The sequence below is a fragment of the Mustela nigripes genome, chromosome 7 (genome assembly GCF_022355385.1).
Source record: "Mustela nigripes isolate SB6536 chromosome 7, MUSNIG.SB6536, whole genome shotgun sequence".
Lineage (NCBI taxonomy): Eukaryota > Metazoa > Chordata > Mammalia > Carnivora > Mustelidae > Mustela > Mustela nigripes.
The window spans coordinates 67,761,847-67,784,812 of record NC_081563.1 but is presented as its reverse complement, the minus strand read 5'-3'; the positions used below and the strand labels follow the sequence as shown (position 1 = coordinate 67,784,812).

At 39.4% G+C, this 22,966-nt stretch overlaps 1 pseudogene; it reads left to right on the top strand.

The window, feature by feature from the left end:
* On the top strand, window positions 1-12,815 carry LOC132022372 (RNA polymerase II subunit A C-terminal domain phosphatase SSU72-like; annotated as a pseudogene).
* The last annotated feature ends 10,151 nt before the right edge of the window (window positions 12,816-22,966 follow it).

Below are 22,966 nucleotides of genomic sequence, written 5' to 3'. Positions count from 1 at the left end.
ATGGATGCTACTAGATCTTTGACAGAGAAGCAGCCTGGCATCGTGGCTGTTTCTCAGGAGCAGCAGCTGCGTGCCGTCCCCGCTATATCACAGAGAAGAGATGGCCTGTGTCGGTGGTGGTAGCAGCTTCTGAACCAGATTGTTTGTTACCCTCACTCCCGTGGTTCTAACCCCTAACCTAAGAATCTTTCTTAGCATTTCTTACCAATTCTGTGAGTTGCCTGATACTTGCCAGTTTCTGCAATTTAAGTTAACCAGAGTTGGTTACTGATAGTAGAGATGACTGACATCAAGAACCCTTACTGATACCGTGAGCAAATTAATCTAAAGCTGTGGTTTAGAGAGGTTCCCCCTCAGAGTTTCCGATTTAGTACAACTGGAGTGGGGCCTGTGAATTTGCTTTTCAAACAAATTCCTGGCTGCTGTGGCTGCTGCTGCTGCTGGTCAAGTGACCATGCTTGATCTTCATCAGTTTGGTGTGATTTTATTAGTTTCCTCTCAAAAAGCTGCTGATTCACGTTCCATTGTTTGAGTATGCCACAATTTGCATATCCATTCATCTGTGGATGGACATTTTGATTATTTACAGTTTTGAACTATTATAAATGAAACGGCTATGAATACTAATGTATAGGTCTTTGTGTGGCATTATTTCCTATTCTCATGGGCAAAGAAGTGGGAGAAGACAACCTGGATCATATGGTAAGTATATGTATAACTTTTAAAAAACTGCAAGGTATTTTCCAATGTGATTCTGCCATTTTATATTTTTACCAACAGTGTACAAGACATCTTTTGTAAAATTTTATTTATGTGTTTGAGAGAGAGCAAGCACAAGTGGGGGAGAGGGGCAGAGGGAAAAGAAGCAGGCTCCCCACTGAGCAGAGAGCCCAACGTAGGGCTTGTAGGACTCAAACCCAGGACCGCAGGATCACAATGTGAGCTGAAGGCAGATGCGTAACCAATTGAGCAACCCAGGTGCCAGGCTTCTAGTTGTTCCACATCCTTGCCTCCTTGGTATGGTCAGTATTTTTAACTTTAGCCTTTCTAGTAGGACTGTAATAGTATCTCATTATGCTTCCAGTCTGCACTTTTCTAATGACTAGTAATGGTGAGCAATTTTTTTAGTAGTAATTTACCCTTCATGTATCTTTATTGGTGAATTGCCTATGAACATCTTTTGTCCAATTTGTTGGAGCCTTATTTGTTTTCTTACTGAGTTTCAGGAGTTCTTTATATATATTCTGGGGATAAATGCTCTACCATATATGTAACTTGCAAATGTTTTCTCCATTCTGGGACCTCTTTTTTTCTCATTCTCTTAATAGGCAGAAAGTAATTGTAACCAAAATTATCAAGAGCCTCATGAGTTTTCCTAATGACTTCCCTTAATTGCTTGATATTCAAATTATTCTTTTTTGAAACACATTCCTTTTCTATTTTCTCTGCTCCTCTTGTTAGCCGGTATGACTGTGGGCTCACTTGCCAATAGCCTTATGTGTGATTGGAAGACTCCTTTAACATCACTTTCATTAACTTCACGAAATCTTGCACTTGTAGCAAAATGTGCAGTTAAATTCTTTCAATTCATTGATTTGCACTTGATTTATATTTGGGGATATTACCACAGTTTCAAAGTTCAAACCAATGAGGATGTTAACTGAGGGGGCAACTGAATGAGATAGGGTAGGGGAAAAAATTACTGGTGTTTCCTATGGAAAAATATTTGAGTTGGGACTAATTTTATAAATGACCATTTTATTAGAGAAAATTAATATGATGTTTTGCTTCCATATGGGAGCACAGATTTGTGTAATAAATACTAAAAAAACAAAGCTTGCAAGAAAAGACCCCTCTCCTCTCAATATTTCCTCATATCTTGATCCTCCTCTCCCCCCATAACTCTCTCTGTTGTAGGTACTATGACCTTCTTTGTTTCTTGATCAAGCCCAGTTTTTTTTCTCAATGCAAGAACACCTACTTTTCCCTCTAGTCCAGTGAGAAATGGTGATGACTTGTAATGACTTGTATCAAAGTGGAATAGTCAGAAGTGTCAGATTTGAGATGTTTTGAAGGTAAAACTAATAAAATTTGATGATAGAATATGGTATGAGAGAAAGGAAGAGTCATAGATGACTCCCAGATTTCTATCTTTTGTAATAGCATGTATGGCAGACTCATCATGAGATGGAGAAAACAGAAGGTGGGACCAGGTTTGTGAAAAAACTATCATGAGTTCCATACTGGCCATACTAAGGTCACCTACACGATCCTACGTGAAAATTCAAAAAGGCTTTTGGGTATTAGTGTCTAGACTTAGGGGTAGAAATTGGGCTGGAGATATCAATTTGGAAGTTGTTAGCATATAAATGATATTTAATGTTAAGGGACCAAATAAGATCACCTGAAAAACAGGTGAGAGAAGAGAGTAAAACCTTGAGGTTCCAAGTGGAACAGAGTAGGAGATATCAGTAAAGGAGTATCAGAAAAGGAAAACCTGGATTGAGTGATAAAGATCAGCTCTGTGTTTGGATATTCACCAGGAGGTTCACCGGAATCATCAGTTGGTTGTACTGATGGCTAAGACTTGTCCCAGTGCTGCGCTGAATTCATTGTGCCAGATCATGAGAGAAAAAGACACAGGTGGAGTCTGGAAGAATCCATGAGCAGGCTTCCTTAATGCCTTTTTTTTCCTGTGAGGGGTCATATAGAGCACACTCTTCCCCTATTACTGAAAACACAGTAATATGTATGTGATGTTTCTGTGCAAGGAAGCCCATTAGAGACTAAGTGCCCAAGATTTTTATCTGAATCCGATCATGTTACATGAACAGAGTTACCCTCTGTCTGGGCACAGTAAGCCATCAATATCAGTTAGGAAAAAAGAGAAACTACTGAAAATCAAGTTTTCAAATGCTAGCCAAGGGCCAACCTTGCAAGCCCCTTCAAAGGATAGCAATCTCAGGCCTGCTATACTAACTCTTCTTTGTGCAGAATGGCATCACAGAAGCTGAAGGGGGAGAATGTTTCCAGCATTCCAGAGAGATACAGCTAAAGAATCAAGAAAGATAAGGGCCAAAGTGGCCAGTGGATTTGACAGTATAGAAGTAACCATTGACTCTGATACACAATGTCTGAGGGATGGTGGGACAAAGAGGCTAGATTGAAGAGGATTCAAGCATGACCTGGTGAAGGAGTAGAGACAGAGAGAGAGAGATAAAGGATATTTCAAGAAGTTTTCTATTAATGGAGACAGAAGAAGGAAACGTAGTTTAAAGAGGATAGAAGTCAAGAAGAGGCTTTTACAGATGACATCTTTGTTTTGGGATCAGGATTATTCATTAGAAAGGGAGGGATGATGGCGAGTAAGGGATTGGATCCACAGCAGGAGTGAAATAGTAGGAGGAAAGACACTTCCTACATTGAAACAGGAGGGAAGAAGACATACAGATTTAGAAATCCAAAAATGAGAAACTTTTTTTCCCCTCTTTTTGCAGGTACACATGCTTGGGCTTTATTTAATAGCATGTCTATGACCAAGGACCAGCTTGGAATCCGCAGTTGGAACAGAGTCTGGCTCACCAGCATCCCCATTCTCGTAGTCTGTTCTGACATAAGCCAGGAAGCCCCCATGAAGAAGCATGGAACTCAGTTCACTCACAGGTTTGTTGGTTTGTTGGTTTTTTAAGATTTTATTTATTGAGAGAGAGAGAGAGATAGCAAGCACCACAGCAGAGGGAAGAGGCAGAGGGAGAGGGAGAAATAGGCTCCTTACAGGAGCATGACATGCTCCATTCCAGGGATCTAGGATCATGACCTGAGCTGAAGGCAGACACATAACTGAGTGAGCCACCCAGACACCCCTTACTCACAGGTTTTTAGAGCCCTCATAAAATGGACTCCCAAAGCAGCTGCTTCTCCTAGAAACTTGGCCACTGGTGGATGGGACAAAGTGAGCTCTAAGTGCTAGTCTTCTTTTGTTTTGGTTTAAGCTTGTTCCAAACCCTCCCCAGGCCCATTTTTCCCATGAAGAAGGTGATGGGAAAATTGCACTTGTACCAGTCTTTTATAATAATGTGCTTCTGAAAATTTTTACCTAAAAGTTCCTTACAAAGTCAGCCATTTATTCTGTACGTAATGTTGCTTTTTTACCTGCTCTAGCTCTCCATCCCAGGCCTTTAACTTTTAGTTATAAGTTAATAAATTCTTCCTTTTCCTTACAAAATGTCAAATTCTGGTTTGCCTAGACTGTTGGTTCCATTTTTGTGCTTGTCTTAATTCTCTTAACTTTTGTTCCAATGGTGATTCATTTTCAGGGATGTAAAAGAGAACAGGTTGAAGGTTTGAATTTTTATCTGGGGCCCTATCAGTCATGGCAAGATTTTTCCTGGAGGCTAGAATCCTGAGACCTGGCTTGGCTGTGCATCCCTGAGTTCTGTACCATGCTCCAGGGTGAGCTGATGGCCAGTCCAGTGAAGGCAAAATGGAGTGAGAAGGGCCCTCCTTGAGGGCCACAAGGCTGCAGTGGTCTGTGTCCCCCACAAAATGAGCAACTTCTGGTGGATTTTATTTGCTCAGGGAAGTATGAGGCAATGTCCTCAATTGAGAGTAGAGAGTTGTGGAAAAGATGTGAAAGATATGAGAAAAAAGTAGAAAGTTGAGAATTTGTAGAGTAAGGAAGAAAATAATCTGGGAAGGAGAATGTATAAAATGGAAACCTGCAGGAGAGAGGTCATGCTGGAGGTTCAGGAGGACTGTGTAATTATTTAAAATGTTTTATTAATAAGAGATAATAATTTGAATTAATTTTTAAAAAGATTTTATTTATTTATCTGAGAGAGAAAAGGAGCATGGGGTGGGGCAGAGGGAAAGAGAGATAGAAGCAATGTGGTACTTCATCTCAGGACCCTGGGATTACCACCTGAGCCAAAGACAGACACTTAACCAACTGAGCCACCCAAATGTCCAATAATTTGAATTTATATCCTTGAAATGTTTCAAATCTACTAAGATCTGCTTCAAAAGGAAACTATTGTATTGGATGGCAGTTTAAAATAGGAAGGAAGCGATGGTGCCTTCTACCAAACAGTTATCAGCTCAAAACTAGTGTAATAATTTCATCCTAAATTACCATTGAATGGTTGAAACTGAATGACCAACTAATCTCCTCAGCCTAAACACACATACAAAATATACCTCTAACATTACATTATAACTTCCCGCATCTAACAAAACAGGAAGAGTGGTTATGTTCAGCTGATTGTGTGAGATGATCTGGGTTGGTTGGAGCATATAGAGTTTCCGTTACATTCTGATTATCAAGTTAATGTATTATGTGGCAGAGATGTGTGTGTGTGTGTGTGTGTGTGTGTGTGTGTGTGTGTGTGTATTTCAGTACTGCCATGTCAGGAATTTTTCCTTTTTCCTTTCCATTTTCACAGATATGTCTCATGAACACAAACATAAAATATATTCAAAAGAAACTTCAAGAATCTTTTCTGATAGACATATTTTTAGTGTCTGTACTGACTCTCCTATTTGCTGGACCCCAGCTGCAGCACTTGCCCTGCTCCTCCCATTTATCCCATTATTACTTTCAGTTGTGAGATGAGAATATTCTCTTTAAAATAAATTGGCTCCTCTAAATAAAGACATGTTCAAATAGCTACTTTAGTGTCTAATCTCAAGTTAAATCACAGAAAAGATTTCAGCATCTAGAAAATTTATTCAAACCTGCAGTGGCCTTAGTTGTTTTTTATCAATACATAAATCACTGTTACCACATTTCTCTTTCCTTTTTTTAAAAGATTTTATTTATTTATTTGACAGAGATCACAAGTGGGCAGAGAGGCAGGCAGAGAAAGAGGAGGAAGCAAGCTCCCCGTTGAGGAGAGAGCCTAATGTGGGGCTGGATCCCAGGACCCTGGGATCATGACCTGAGCCAAAGGCAGAGGCTTAACCCACTGAGTCACCCAGGTGCCCCACTGTTACCACATTTATTAATTTCCTAATGCATGAAATAATTAAGCTTAGAATATGCCTTTCCTAGACACAATTAATTCAGTGCTGCTATCAGTTTAATTTTTACTTGTATGAATTTTATAATGTGTAACTTTCCATGTATTCCCAAAGTATTTTTGTATTAGTTGGGGAGTGGATGTGACACCTACAAGAGATAAAGGTGGAGGAAGATGGATTGAGTAGGAAGAGCCCACGGATTTGGATGCTGATCTCACACCCGTTGAAAAAGTGGAGAGGAAACAAGATTGGATGGTGAGAGCCTCGGATTTAATGTACAGCTAACCAAGTCTCAGTCAACCCACTGGGGAACTCCAGAGCAAAGATCACCTGTTAGAGAAGGCATGCCTTAGGTAGACATGACTAGACCCTAGCACTGCTGTGATTATCTGTCGGTCGTTGGTTGGGGCTGCGTGGGAAGATGATGACCTCAGCTAGAATAGTTATGTTATGAATGGGCTTTGGGGGAGTGTGCTGATTAAAATCTCTGAAATTTATGAAAAGTTTATATATATGTATATGTGAACACAAACAAGCAGAGGGAGAAGCAGGCTCTCCACCAAGCAGGGAACCTGAAGTGGGACTCAATCTCAGGAATCTGGGATAATGATTTGATTCAGAGGCTTAACTGACTGAGCCACTCAGGTGTCCTGAAAGTGGCATGGTTTTTAAATATCCCCATATGTTCCTACAGAAACAGAGCAAGTTGATAAGCAAAATCTAGGGGTGCCTAGGTGACTTTCTCTGTTAAGTGTTCACCTCTTGATTTTGGCTCAGGTTGTGATCTCAGTGTCATGAGATTGAGCCCTGCGTGGGGCTTGCTGCTCCTCATGGGGCTTGCTTGGGATTCACTCTCTTCCTCTTCCTCTGTCCCACCCCCATTCCCCCTGGCACTGCTCTATCTCTCTCTCTTAAAAAAAAGAACAAAAAAGAGAGAGAAAAAAAAAAAGAAAAATCTAAAACCCACAAATAACAAGTTTAGGTAGCAAGGTATAAACTTCCAAATATGTGCAGGTGGGTACACATCATGAGAGCAACAAGATTCACAAGTGATAGGAGGTCAAGAAAGCCCAAACAAAATTAAACACCAGATTACAAAAGGATGACCCAAAAAGGAGTCCCACTTGGTGTGTAAAGCTTAGAGAGTTCATCTAAGGGTAGCGGTCAAAAGGTGTCAGTCAAAAAGAGGAGAAGCTTTGTGGGCTCAATATTTCAGGTAAACACAAGGGAGCTATGAGAAGATCAGATGGTGCTGGAATGTCTAGGCTCTATGGGATGGTGCTAGGATGGTCTAAGATGTATGTGCTTTCACACCAAGACCAAGCCCTACATGAGAGAGAAGCTGCCAGGACAAGACAGAAAACAGGCCACATTATAACTACCACAAGTAGTATATTAGTTACAAAAACTCCAAATCTGAAAAATTCATTCCCCTCTCTGTTTTTCTTACCAATTATATCAGTAGTATTGTTTGATCTCACATATAAGAGGGCTTGTAATGAAAGTACAAAGTCTCTGTCAAATAAATTTTTAAAAAATTATTTTAAAAAATCAATCCAGGAGCTGAGATGAAAATAAATGAACAATGGAAGTGACTAGTACCAAGCAGAGTTGGAGAAAAACCAAGATAAGTATGGTGACCAGTCTCCACAAATACAAGTGAAGCCAACTGGAAGACTGATACTGCTGGCTAATGTTCATCACGGATTTAATGTGTGCCAGGTTTATGTGGATTATCTCATTTAACCTTCAGAGGAAACCTTTGAGAAATTTAGGGCATAGAGGGATTAAGTAATTTGTCTCTGGTTACTCAGCAAGTAAAGGGAGGGTCATGATTTAAAGCTAGGCAGACTAACTCTACAATCTGTAGCCTTAACCATAGCACCACTAGGTGAGAGTTGATGGAGTTTATATTACTCTGAGGACAAATACCAGATTCAGTAGAATGGGAGAAATGACAGAGAAGAGGTGATGGCTGGGAATGGGCATTTATTTAAAATCTGAGAAGTTGAACAGATTCGACATCCAAGGAAGGAGGGTGACAAGAAGTCAATCAGGCTGAGAAAATATGAGGTCAGGTTGTTAAAAGTCATGGACCAGAATGTTGAAGTTGTCAAGGGTGATGTAATTGGAGGGAAAATTCCAGAAGTTATCAGGGAACATAAAGGATATCCCCAAGGCTGGTAGACAAATTTGATAGGGAAAAGAGGGTGGTATAAACATTTGTCCTAAATATCAAAGGAGCATATGTAATTCTCCTTTTCTCCCTCTGGAGAGAACAACCCTCCTTTATTTTACTTAAGAGAAAGGTAAGGAAAAAGCAAAGACTAAAAAGACATGTTTGTGCTGCTAATAATCATGGCTACTTGATGACAAAGTAAAATAATTGTTAAATCTCTGTTGTTTGTCCTGTCTCATTTTAACATTGTGAACTAAGCTATTAAATACTAAGTATAGGTTTTCCCCCTCAGTTTGAAAGCAAAATGTTCCTGTGATAACTTTCATAAGCTGAAATGACACAAAGCAAAGAAGCAATTACCATTGATTTATACGGAAAACTTTTTTTAGCATTCCCAGACCCAAAAAGTCACCTCTTTTAGGCTTTTCTAAGACCTTAGGACACACCTTGCTAATGGATGCACATAATAAATCAAGATAAAGCCCAGATGCTCACGGACACAGTTCAAAGTGATGACTTTTTTTTTTTTTTAAAGATTTTATTTATTATTTATTTGACAGAGAAAGATCACAAGTAGGCAGAGAGGCAGGCAGAGAGAGAGAGGAGGAAGCAGGCTCCCTGCTGAGCAGAGAGCCCGATGCGGGACTTGATCCCAGGACCCTGAGATCATGACCTGAGCCGAAGGCAGCGGCTTAACCCACTGAGCCACCCAGGCGCCCGACTTTTTTTTTTTTTTTTATAAATTTAAATTAACATGTAATGTTAATTTACATGTTACCCATGGGTACAGGTCTGTGAATCGCCAGGTTTACACACTTCACAGCACTCACCATAGCACATACCGTCCCCAATGTCCAAAACCCAACCACCCTCTCCCTAATCCCCTCCCCTCCGGCAACCCTCAGTTTGTTTTGTGAGATTAAGAGTCTCTTATGGTTTGTCTAAAGATTTTATTTATTTATTTGACAGAAAGAGATCACAAGTAGGCAGAGAAAGGAAGGGAATCAGGCTCCCTGCTGAGCAGAGAGCCCAATGCGGGGCGTGATCCCAGGACCCTGAGATCATGACCTGAGCCAAAGGCAGCGGCTTTAACCCACTGAGCCACCCATGCGCCCCCAAAGTGATGACTTCTTAATGCTTAGATGCTGAGTGTCGTTGCTGGGAAGGAGCTTCATGGGGCCTCTCTCTCTGCTCCAGGTGTTCACTGCCTCTGTGGCATGAATTTGTTTTGCTACAAAACAAATGCTGAACACTACGTTTGCTTTTCACCTTCCTTCTTAAAAGTGAAAATCCTCTTTGGATTTCTTTCGGTCTTTCATAGTAACAAAGTGGCATAACATGAACTTTCAAAAAGCAGGGGATACCCCTAATCATTTTTTATGAGGGTATACATAGCAGATCACTTTTATTCCCAGAAGAAAAATATAATGCTTTTATTCCCAGAAGTTGCTTTTCTGTTTTTCATTAAAAATTTTTGATGTAGCTGAGACATGTCCCATTTAAATGTACTTCTTACTTCCTTGGATACTCTTGAATAAAACATTCTCTCGTGCTGTTCCTTGGCAGAAAAAATATTCACTGGCACTGTTTGTTGACATTTCGAAAATGTCTCCTGCTTTGTATTATTCCATTCTCAAATTTGTATTATGTTATCCTTCATGAATACATAGCATTTTTTGTAGTTGTCTGTCTCTATCTCTGTTATCATATTAGAGGGAAGACCTATGCTATGCAGTTCTTAATCTCTTTTAAAGTCACATACATTTAATGCCATATTTTGTGCTTTTTTCTTTTTGCATCCTTATTTCTACTGATTGCCCTTTCGTCATTGGAAAATGGTTTGTGTCATTTAGCATTGAGCTTTGGTACTTTTGGTACTAGATCTTTATTAGAAATATCAGATGATAATCTGGCACATTGTGACATCTAGGTGTATTTTCAGCTATTTTCTATTTATATCTTCTTGGGTGTATTTCTTTTTTTAAGAAAAGTCTAATATCTTTCTTTTCCTTCTAGGGCATTCTTTCCTTGTGGAAGATACTTTGTCAAATTCATAAATGCTTTCAAAGAATCTGATATGCATTTTAAATGGTTTCAAGGCTTTTCTGGTTTTCCGAATATCTATACCTGAAAGTTTTATATTTAAAAAGTACCTGTAGACTTCACTAATATCAAGTACTCCTGAAATAGTCAAATTCCCCTTGATAGGTTAGTTGTTGAATTTAAATTTGTTTTGCATTTGCCTTTCTGTTTTCTTTATGCCAAATACAAGAACAACACCTTGGTACTGCGTTCAGGGGTTATTTATCAGAATCTGGTTACTCCTTCCATCCTCATTTCCTCCAGGGGCTCCCATCCTGACCCATAGTCCTGGCCTTTATCATCTGTGGCCTGGGGTGTTTCAAGAGCCTCCCAGGTGGTTGGTTGCCCCTGGCACTCCATCCCCTATCATCTTTATCCAGAATGATCCTATTGAAACATAAGTCAGGTCATGTCACTCCTTGGTCCTTGAATGGCTTCCCATCTCATTCAGAGTAAGAACCAAAGTCTTCACAGTAGCTACGAGTTCCTAAGTGATCGGGCCCTTCTTCCCTCTCTCACCTTACCCTTCCCTCTCTCTCTCCTTCTGTTCCAGCTATAAACTTCTTGCTGTTTCTTGAATATTCCAAAATGCTCCTACCTTGAAGTCTTTGCTCAAACCTTTCAAGGTTTGTCAACCTTTCAAGGAAGCCTTCTCTGAGCCCCTGTTTTAAATTCATTTTCCCAGCAACTTCTATTCCTTTCCCCTGCTATTTTTTTGTTAATAAAACATTTATTATCATCTGATATATTTTAACGGACATATCATTTATCATCTGCACTGCTGTACACTCAAATATAACTTCCACGAGAAGCCTATAGAACTGTGCTGGACGTGGAGAAGGCTCTGCAAGAAGAAACAAAAAATTGTATGAATTAACTTAGCAGTTAGCATGAAAAATGAGAAATGTTTGATAAACAAAATTATGTACTAGGACACTGGATAAGAATCTGTGGTTACAATGGAATCTTTTAGAAGCTTAGTGGAATGCCAGATGACTAGACAGAGTAGGAAATGCAACCCTTTTGGTTTACATGACGGACCTCCCGCTTCAGCTTCTGGGCTTCTGCGATGAAGCTAAGAGTGGGACTGGGATAGTCCTTATCTTCAGTTAGCTTAGCTAAACAAAACTGAGGTAGCAGGATTGGTTTTACTTGACAATATGGAAGTACATAATACTATTTAGGTAGATTCTCCATTCTCCAATCTGTCATAAACTTTCATTAGGAAATCTTGCATGGCTTTTATGGAAGAATATGTATCTCCCTCTTTCTCTTCTACTTCACTGGGGCTTCTGGCAAGTTTTATATTGGGTTCTAAGTCCCAAATGAAGCACAGTTTTTTTTTTTTTTAAATTTAAAGATTTTTATTTATTTATTTGACAGACAGAGATCACAAGTAGGCAGAGAGGCAGGCAGAGAGAGAGGGGGAAACAGGCTCCCCACAAGTAGGCAGAGAGGCAGGCAGAGAGAGAGAGAGCCCAATGCGGGGCTCAAATCCCAGGACCCTGAGATCATGACCTGAGCTGAAGGCACTCTTAACCCACTGAGCCACCCAAGTGCCCTGAAGCACAGTTTTATTTCAAGAAAGAAATAGAAGTTAAGGGGTGCCTGGGTGGCTCAGTGGGTTAATGCCTCTGCCTTCAGCTCAGGTCATGATCTCAGGGTCCTGAGATCGAGCCCCGCATCGGGCTCTCTGCTCAGCGGGGAGCCTGCTTCCCCCTCTCTCTCTCTCTGCCTGCCTCTCTGCTTCCTTGTGATTTGTCTGTCAAATAAATAAATAAATAAAATCTTTAAAAAAAAAAAAAAAAGAAAGAAGTTAAAAACCAAACAAATCTTTAACTCCAAGTTCTGTTTTCAGGTTGCTAGACTATTCTTCAACTGATCAGTGCCTGGAATCTGCAACCACCATTGGGGTGACATAGATTTGCACTTGCAGGTTGTTTAAAGAGCCCTTTGGAGGGCACGTTGGTATCTTTGCTGCTGCTGCAGGTGGTGGTGGTCCGTTTGAGCAACCAGACCTGAGCACGGAGGTACACAACATCTGCAGCAAATGAGAATTCAATGGCCAGTTCTTTGGAACAGGAACTCACATGACTTTGACTGGACCAGCACATTATGAGCCAAATATTTATGATTTCAAAACTACTTAAGGTTAGATGTACAGTGATCTCCTTAGGAAGGAAAGAATGGCATTTTACATATATTAGGCAGAAATAAGAGAATCAAACCCTGGCCAGAAATGTTCCAGAACAGCAAAGGTGTATTTGATTTGCTGCTACTCATTTGTGAAGAGAGAGCGAATGACCAGATGGTTGAAGATCGGAATTCCAGAGAGCAGGAGACCTGCCAACCCATGCCTGTAAGCAATGAGGACATCCAGAACAGTGACAGAGAGGCCACCCTGGGGGCATTCTTCATCTGTGAGCTATGCCAGTGCATTCAGTGTAGGGAGGATGTGGAGAATTAAATGGATGAGCTGCTGCAGGAGTTGGAGGAGAGTTCCAGGGCTTTCCTGCACACAGTTTCCTTCTACTGACCCACCTGGCCTGGACCTGGTGGGCCATCCACCCTCCTAAACCCAGCTTCTTGAGTTTCCTGTTGGTAAAGTTTTGCCCTTCCTGATATTTGTTTTTCCTTTTAGATTTTCTGCCAATGGATGGTAGTAATACCCAAATAAAGTGTACCCATGAAATGAGAATATACACATCAATGCTAGATTAAAAAAATCATTTTTTCAAAAAATTTTTTTTTTCTATCTCACTTTTACTTATGAGTGGGATATTGATTTTAAAGTTTATTATTTTTCTTTCACCAAAAGAGAAAACAACAGTTTATAATACATTTCCTCTGTATATCTGTGTCTTTCTTTGTGGTTTCTTCCCTTTACCCCCTAAGCTTGTTGGAATGTTCAAATAACCTGAATGAAGAAGTGGGCTTTATCTTATCAGGAAAATAAGAAAATTAAAAAATAAAGAAACTGTTGGACTAGAAGGGTACAAGAAACCCTCCTCGAACCCATTCTCCATTTATTTTATTTTATTTTTTAAAGATAGAGTTTTCTTTCATTTTTCTTTTTCTTTCTTTTTTTTTTTTTTTTTTTAAGATTTATTTATTTGACAGAGAGAGATCACATTAGGCAGAGAGGCAGGCAGAAAGAGAGGAGGAAGCAGGCTCCCTGCTGAGCAGAGAGCCCAATGCAGGACTCGATTCCAGGACCCTGAGATCATGACCTGAGCTGAAGGCAGAGGTTTAACCCACTGAGCCACCCAGGCACCCCCATTCTCCATTTAAAACAGCTCTGAAGATCCACTCTTCCCTTCATTTTGGATACAATTTTGATCAGCTTTCAATTTCAGATAATTCTTAGATAAAAAAAAATCTCATCCACATTAGAGGGTCCACATTTGAGATGGTGTTGCTCTTTAAATAGGCAAGCACCCTTTAAATCCAAGTCAGTTTCTTCTTGTAGGATCATTCTTTGTCCAGCTCCTACCCTACGTCCACATCAGCTCTGAGTAAGGCTCCCTCCTGGGACTGCATCTCTTTCTCCTGCCTTCCTTCCTTGGCTCTTTCATCTGTGGCTAATGTAGCCACAGCCTTTCACTTAGAGCATTTTCAAAGTGAGATAATTTCCATGTGCCACCAAATTTCAAGCTCTCCAAGTGATTCTCTTAAAAACCTCCTCCTCTAAGGGATGAGAACTCCCATGTTGCTTCATGCCTGTGGGCTGGGGGAAGGAAATGCATAGCAACAAGGTAACAGACCTCACCACCTGCTTCTTCCACCTCAGCGAATTTTTCATCAACTCATATAGTCTGGAGGAGGATGATACCTTAGAACTGACAGAACTGGTTTCTCATTGTTTTAACAGCTCAGAAAAGCGCACACCTTTAGAGCAAGGGAAGTACTTGAGATCTGTTACGCAAACAATGGAGGCCTCAGCTGAACCTGAGAGTCTCTCCTGCCAGTCATTTTAGCAAATTTGTTCATCAGTTTGTTTGTCATGCTCAACTATCTCTCTTCATTTTACCAATTGATTCTAAAATATTATAAGAAAGTCTCTGTCTGGGTAACAGATGGTTGAACCAGAGATGGACTTCTGACCCTGTCAACAATTCCAAAGACTGATCCAAGCTGGTTCTTTCTGAGAACTTTTTCCTCACTGAGCAGGGAGCCTAACAGGGATCATGACCTGAGCTGAAGGCCAACTCCCAACCTACTGAGCCACCCAGGCACACCTCTTCTGAGAATCTGAACTGAGACTTAACTAAAAGTTAATTCACAGTCAGGAGTGAGAGTCCTAATGGGCAAACTGATAGTAAGCAGAAGGAAGCATGAGGAGATGGGAAAGCATATAACAAAGAAGCACAGAGAGCAGTGTCTAGTGCTTTTCCATTTCCTGGGACACATCCCACCATGCTCTCTGGTACTGGTTTCTGTAAGATTCTCTTATGTTCTTCTTCTTCTTTTTTTTAATGGCCTCTGCTTTCACTTGTTTTGGGGAGATGGGGCACATGAATATCCAATTATTTCAATACTATTTATTGAGAAGTTTCCATTGAATTGCTTCTGAGACTGTGTCTCTGCCTACTTGTGATCTATCTCTCTCTCTTAAATAAATAAGTAAAAATAAAAAAAGACAAATAGAATATAATTTTAGTATTATTTCTCTTTTTAAAAAATTTATCAGCTTTTAGCTATGTCTCTTTGTATTAAAAAAATATTTTCTTTATGGCATGCTTTCTTTTCCTAGTTCAGTATTAGACCTCAGGGGATATCTTGAATTTACAACTTTACCCTAATCTTCCACTACTTAAAGTGCTGTCTGAGGACGAACAGGCTAGATATCACTGGGATTGTGTTAGAAATACAGAATCTTAGCCTGCATGCCAGACCTACTGCATTGGAATCTGCATTTTAATGGGATCCCAGGTGATTTTATAAGCATTTTACCATTTGAGAAGCCCATCTGTAACCTACTCCACACATCTCGTCAAATCAGTCTTCCTAAAATAATACTTTCATTACATCCCTAGAATTTTAAATGGTTCCTCACTGCTCTTAGAACAAATTAAATGCCCCAGCCTGACATTTAAAACCACAGTAAAATGGACCCGGTCTACCAATTTTTTCCTATATGGATGTTCTCAGCTAAATTGGTCTACTCGGCTATTCTTCAAATGTACCAAGTATATTCAGAGTCTTTGCTCATGGCATTTGCCTGTCTGGAATTTTCATTTCCATCTCCCTACACATCCATTCTTCAAAAACCAGTTCAGTTTCCACTTCTGGAGATTCCTGCCGCTGACCTCAGATCTCCCTGCTGTCTCGTCCTCTGAACATCTTAGCCTGCTATCCCACTATCTTTTTTTTTTTTTTTTTAAATTTATAACGTCACCTCCCATTAATGCTTATTACAATACAGTGCATAGGATAGTGTTTTCATTCATTAATTACATCCTTAGTTATTTTAAAAATTGTTTTAATTCAGAAGGGGCTGGTTAATTTTTAGGGCTGTAATTTCTTTGATCAAGCAGCTGTTAAGGCCAAACAGAGAGAACTGAAAGCATTGTGTTCTTGTGCTTCTGTATTTGAAGGTAAATTAAAAAAAATTTTTTTTTTAAAGATTTTATTTATTTATTTGAGAGAGAGAACATACATACACAAGTGTGGGGAGGGGCCAAGGAAGCTGAGCAGGGGTCCTGATCCGCGTTTCTAACAGATTCCCAGATGATGTTGGTGCGTTCAAGATTGCATTTGAGAATCATTACTGTAGTAAGGAAATGTCAAAAGGGAAAAATAGTCCAGTAAGTATGAAATGTTAGTGCAGATAGCATTTCCCTATCTCTTTTCCTTTGAAGGTGTAAACATTGTAACAATTAATTCCAACAAATGTTTTTTCTTTTTTTAAGATTTTATTAATTTATTTGACAGAGAGAGATCACAAGTAGATGGAGAGGCAGGCAGAGAGAGAGATAGAGGGAAGCAGGTTCCCTGCTGAGCAGAGAGCCCGACGCGGTACTCAATCCCAGGACCCTGAGATCATGACATGAGCCGAAGGCAGCGGCTTAACCCACTGAGCCACCCAGGCACCCCCAGCAAATGTTTTTAAATGAACAAAGAAAAAGGCACCATTTGTTTAACTAGAACTGTTTATGATTCTTGCTCTTTATATCAAGCATTTGCAAACATCAATCTCTGTCTGAGAAAACATTTTTAGTTTTATTTTTTAAAATTTGTGAATGCCAAGGAAATATGTTTGTTTCCACATGGCAATGAAATGAATAAACAATGCTAGAAGTACTCTGTAGATTGCTTTCACCTCGTATTCTCTTTGATGTTTTGGATAGACTAATTTTTTACTCACCAGTAATCGGTCAAAATTGCCATTTTGACATTGAGTTTTTTGAGCGTATGCTTGCTGGGTTTTATATTTGTGTACCTGTCCCCCCTTTAAAGATTATATTGATACTAAGTGAGGTGACCTCAGATTACTTCCTGAAGAATGGAATCTACAATACTACTCTTGGAGCAGTGGGTGATGGATTGTGCTTTTATTTTTAATGGTCAGCTTATTTTTATTTTTAATGATCAAAATACAGCTTCTGCTGATTGAATGATAAAACTGTACTTGTGGGGCACCTGGGTGGCTCAGTGGGTTAAGCCTCTGCCTCTGGCCCAGGTCATGATATCAGGGTCCTGGGATCGAGTCCCACATCGGGCTCTCTGCTTGGCCGGGAGCCTGCTTCCCCCTCTCTCTCTGCCTGCCTCTGCCTACTTGTGATCTCTCTCTCTCTCCCAAATAAATAAATAAATTAAAAACAAAACAAAACAAAACAAAACACTGTACTTGTAATCGTTTCCCCTCTGGTAGAGGAAGCATCAATGCAATACTTTACTCCAATGCTGTTAAAAAATAATGCTTTTTTTTTTTTTTTAAGATTTTATTTATTTATCAGAGAGAGAGGGGGAGAGAGGGAGCACAGGCAGACAGAATGGCAAGCAGAGGCAGAGGGAGAAGCAGGCTCCCTGCCGAGCAAGGAGCCCGATGCGGGACTCGATCCCAGGACGCTGGGATCATGACCCGAGCCGAAGGCAGCTGCTTAACCAACTGAGCCACCCAGGCGTCCCAAAATAATGCCTTTTTTTTTTTTTTTAAAGATTTTATTTATTTATTTGTCAGAGAGATAGAGAGAAAGCACAGGCAGAGTGGCAGGCAGAGTCAGAGGGAGAGGCAGGCTCCCTGCGGGACAAGGAGCCCGATGTGGGACTCGATCCCAGGACGCTGGGATCATGACCTGAGCCGAAGGCAGCTGCTTAACCAACTGAGCCACCCAGGCGTCCCCCCAAATAATGCTTTTTTAAAGAAGATTTTAAAACGCCTTAATATTGACGATTAAACAGTGGCTAAAAAATTTTTTTAAGCCCCAAATTATATATCCTAGGAATTGCTGTTACTTTGGAAGGCTGTATATAGTCTTCCACTGAACAAGATAGGTTTGATCTGTGTGGATCTACTTACATGCAGATTTTATATACTACAGTACAGTACTGAAAATATATTTCCCTTATGATTTTATTTTTTAAAAGATTTAACAAATTAATTTATTTTGAAAGATTTATTTATTTGAGAGAGTGAGCGAGTGACTAAGAGGAGGAACAGAGGGAGAGAGAATCCTGAAGCAGACTCCCCACTGAGCATGGAGTTCAATGTAGGACCTGATCCCGTGACCTCAAAATTATGATCTGAGCCAAAACCAGGAGTCAAACCTTCAGCTGACTGAGCCACCCAGGAGCCCCTTATTTGTTTGTTTGTTTGTATATTTATTTAGTTGAGGAAGAGAACACACCAGGAGGTGGGGCACGGGGAGGGGACAAAGCGGGAAGGAGATGGAGAGGAAAAAATAACAAGCAGACTCCAAATTGAGCACGGGTCCAGACATGGGGCTCCATCTTATGACATGGAGATCATGACCTGAGCTGAAACCAAGAGTTGGATACTTAAACAACTGACCCACCCAAGCAACCTTACCCTTATAATTTTCTTAATAACTTTTTCTGTAACTAACTTTATTGTCAGAATGCAGTATATAATACATGTAACATACAAAATGTGTTAACTATCAGTAAGGTTTCTGGTCAACAGTAGACTACCATTAATTAAAGTTTGGGGGAGTCAAAAGTTATACACAGATTTTCGACTGCATGGGAGCAGGAACCCATACACTCCATGTTTAAGGATCAACTGTATTTATGTCAGTTATCCATTATTACCTAAAACAGGGGTCTGCCAATAAGGGCCCTGTGGGCCAGATGTGTTCCACAAACTGTTTTTATAAATAACATTTCTTTGGAATGAAGGTAAGCTCATTCATTTAAGTATTGTCTGTGGCGGCTTTCATACTACAATAGAGGAGTTGATTAGTTGTGACAGAATCCATAGAATTCTAACATTCTAAAATGTTTACTGCCTGAAACTTTACAGAGAATATTTGCCAACCCCTGGCCTAAAATAGGAGCTCTTATTTTGTTTTTTATTTTATAGACACAGAACTATTTTAAAAATAGAATTTATATGATGGCAACTATTTTTTCCTTTTTTTTTTTTTTTTTTTTTTTTAAAGAGAGAGATTGGGATAGAGCACAAGCAGGGGGGAGCTTATGACAGCAATTTTTAATTTTTTAAAGTAGACATGATTTTTCAAAGATATAGTCATATGTGTTAAAAAATGGTAAATAAGTTGAGTCATCACAAGTTCAAATGCCATTTTGTCTAAAGGAAATGTGGTTGTATTTAAAGTAACCACACTTAGAAGGACCTGGGTCTGTTAAACGTCCATCTCTTGATTTTGGCTTAGGATTCTGAGCTCAAGCCCCGCATTGGCTCTGGGCTCAGGGTAGAGTCTACTTGTCCCTTTCCCTCTGCACCCCCCACCCCACATACTCTCAAATAAGTAAATAAGTAAGATCTTTTTTTTAAAAAAGATTTTATTTATTTATTTATTTATTTGACAGAGATCACAAGTAGGCAGAGAGGTAGGCAGAGAGAGGAGGAAGCAGGCTCCCTGCGAAGCAGAGAGCCCGATGTGGGGCTCGATTCCAGGACCCTGAGATCATGACTTGACCTGAGCTGAAGTCAGAGGCTTTAACCCACTGAGCCACCCAGGAGCCCCTAAATAAGTAAGATCTTAAAAAAAAACCACACTGACAAATTTTAAAAATTAAATAAATATATAAATAAATAAAACAAATAAAAATAAAATAACCACAGTGATTATATTAGATTAACAAACAGGCTTTGAAACTCCAAAGTGGGATTTGGAGAAATGTTGGAGCAACAGTACCATTTTTAAAATAAACACAGGCTTCCAATAGGACAATTTTTTTTTTAAATTTTATTTACTTTACAGAGAGAGAGAGAGAGAGAGAACAAGAAGTAGGGGGAGCAGCAGAGGAAGAGGGAGAAGCAGGCTCCCCGCCGAGCAGGAAGCCTGATGCAGGATCCCATCCCAGGAACCTGGGATCATGACCTGAGCCTAATGCAGATGCTTAACTGACTGAGGGACTGAGGGACAATTCTTTTAAATGAAAAATTAGTTACTTTTTTTTGTTTTGTTTTGTTTTTGCTTATTCTGCCTTCTTTTAAGATTGATCCTGAATGAAAATGTCTATATGATTCCAAAACAACTGGACAAACTGAGGCTATCTAGAGCTATAGAGTAAAAAAGAAGTTGTTTAATAGAATTTTTTGTTTTACATTTGGGTTGTAATGATATTAAACATATAATCCTAAATTTGGTTGAACTATCTGAACAGCTTTTTTTTTTTTTTTAAAGATCTTATTTTATTTATTTTAGGGAGAGAGAGTGCTCACGTAGGGAAAGGAGCAGAGGGAGAGGGAGAAGAAGCGGTAAGCAGACTCCCCACTGAGCTTGGAGCCCACCAGAGGGCTCAATCTCATGACACCCAAGGTCATGACCTAAACTGAAATCAGGGGTCTAACCTCAACTGACTGAGCCACCCAGGCATCTCTCTGAGCAACTTTTAATAAACGCTTCACAGTTTAGTAAACATGTCACAGTTCACAGACTGTTCTGTGAAGATAGTCACATTGTAAGTGCTCAGGCAACATAAATACTTGGGCTAACTTTCAGCCAGTGAGTGAAGTAAATAAATAAATAAAAATTGACCCCTGGAGAAATTTGTATCACCTTACCAGTGCTATTTCTGATCTTGCTTTTCTCCAATTTTCTATTCCATAAATTTCAAATGCATAGGAAAGTTATAAGAATAATATGACTCACTCATCTCTTCATCTTGATTCACCAGTTTTTAGTATTTTACCATTCATATTTATCTGTTGCTTTCCCTCCTCCTTCCCTCCCTTTCTTCTTGATTCACCAGTTTTTAACAATTTTGCCACATTTGCTGTCCTCTCTCCTCTCTTCCTCCCCCCCCCTTTCTTTTTTTCATTACTGCTTCCTTTATTCTTTTGCTGAATCATTTGAGAATAAGTTGCAGACATCATGACACTTACCCTGAAATATTTTAGCATCCGTAGCCTAAGGACATAAACCTGTGGTTATTTCAGGGTTTTCATGATTTTCAAGAGATAATGCTTTTTTATTCTCATTATTTTTGTGATTGATGGTATCATTTTACATTGCACATAGGTATGTATGTATGTGTGAGTGAGCATATATTTTATTATTCTTGGGTCATTACCTAGGAGTGGAATTGCTGGATCTGTGGAAAGTGTATGTTTAACTTATAAGAAATTGCCACTTTGTTTTTAGAGCAACCATATAATTTTGTATTCTCATAATCAACATTTGAGAATTTCAGTTGCTTTATGTCCACCCAAACACTTGACTTTCTCACTCTTTTATATTTAAATGTTAACCACTTTTTTTTTTTTTTTTGGTGCAAAAGATGGTTTTATTAAAGAATGGGGACAGAAACTGCAGGCAGCAAGAGCTACCCATTTAAACCATTCTGATGTGTTTGTAGTGGCATTACATTATGGCTTCATTTGCATTTGCCTTATGACTGGAGATGTTGAGAATATTTTCATGGGCTTGTTGCATTTATACACTTATTTTTGGATGCTACGTCTACTTAAATGTTTTGCCCATAAAAAAAAAAAAAACTTTTTTGTTTTAGAAAAAATAACCTTTTAGTTTTTGATTTACAGAAAAATTGCAAAGATTGTACAGAGAGTTCCCATATGCCCTGTAGCCATTTTTCCCTATTAACATCTTATATTAGCATGGTACATTTACTACAATTAATGAAATACTGATACATTGTTATTAACAGTACTCCCTATTTTATTCAGATTGCCTTAGGTTTTATCTTTTTCTGTTTCAGAATCTCATCTAGGATATCAGATTACATTTAGTCATTGTATCTCTTTAAAAGCTCCTCCTGGTTATGATAGTTTCTCAGACTTTTCTTATTTTTGATGACCTTGACAATTTTGAGGAATATTGTCAGGTATTTTGTAAAATGCCCCTCAACTGGGATTTGTCTGATGTTTTTCTTTTGTTTAGACTAGGATTATGGGTTTGCGGGAAGGAAAACCAGAGAGGTTAAGTGCCATTTTCATCATATCACATCAAGAGTATGTACATGACCTATCTCTGATGATGTTGACCTTAATAATGTGGTTGATGTAATGTTTGTCAGGTTTCTTACATTTTATTTTTTTTCAAAATACATTTTGTATTTTTGATGTTTATGCACATTTCCAAAATAATGTGTTTATAAAAAATAATAGCTGATTGTAATGCTGCCAACTTCATTATTTCCTTCCCCAAAGTATCCTTCAGTAGAAATATGGAAGAGTTTAACTAAGTAGTTTTTAATGCTCTCCAACTTCCTTTTCCTTTAACAAGTCATGATGAATGCCCATTCTGTGCCAACTGTTGTGTGCCATAACAGTGACCACAGACAGCTTATGATCTCAAAAAACTCATTGTCCAGGAATGACTAGAGAAGTAAAGAGAAAATTGCAATGCAATGGAATGTGTGCTATAATAGTGGAAATTTCAGGATGCTCTAGAGGGATGCCACATCTTATGGTGTGGTAGAGGAGGCTTCCTAGAGAAAATTAAATCTGGGCAGGGACCTGAATGAAAAAGAATTAGCCAGATAAAGCTGGAGAGAGGATAAAGAAGAATTCCAGGCCAAGAAAGTGGCTTCTTGCTCAAAGACCAGTAAGTGAGAAACCACTGTATGAATTGGGCATTCATGTAGTTTATGAGGATTCAAGCCCAAGGCAAGCTCATCAGTGAGAATATTGGCTGGAGAGGTGAAGAGAGTCCGGAGCACAAAACTTTACAAGTCACATTAAAGAGGTTAGACCTGTAGTTATCTATAGGGCGTGGGATGGAGAAGGTCAGTGCTGTCTCCACTCTCCCAAAATTGATAGAATTTTTTGCTTCTAATGTAATCACTGTGAAGCATTGTTATAAATTGAACTAATGCTGTTTATGTTAATTATTATTATTTTTTTTAAAGATTTTTATTTATTTATTTGACAGACAGAGATCACAAGTAGGCAGAGAGGCAGGCAGAGAGAGAGGAGGAAGCAGGCTCCCTGCTGAGCAGAGAGCCCGATGTGGGGCTCGATCCCAGGACCCTGGGATCATGACCCGAGCCGAAAGCCTCTGCTTTCGGCTCGGG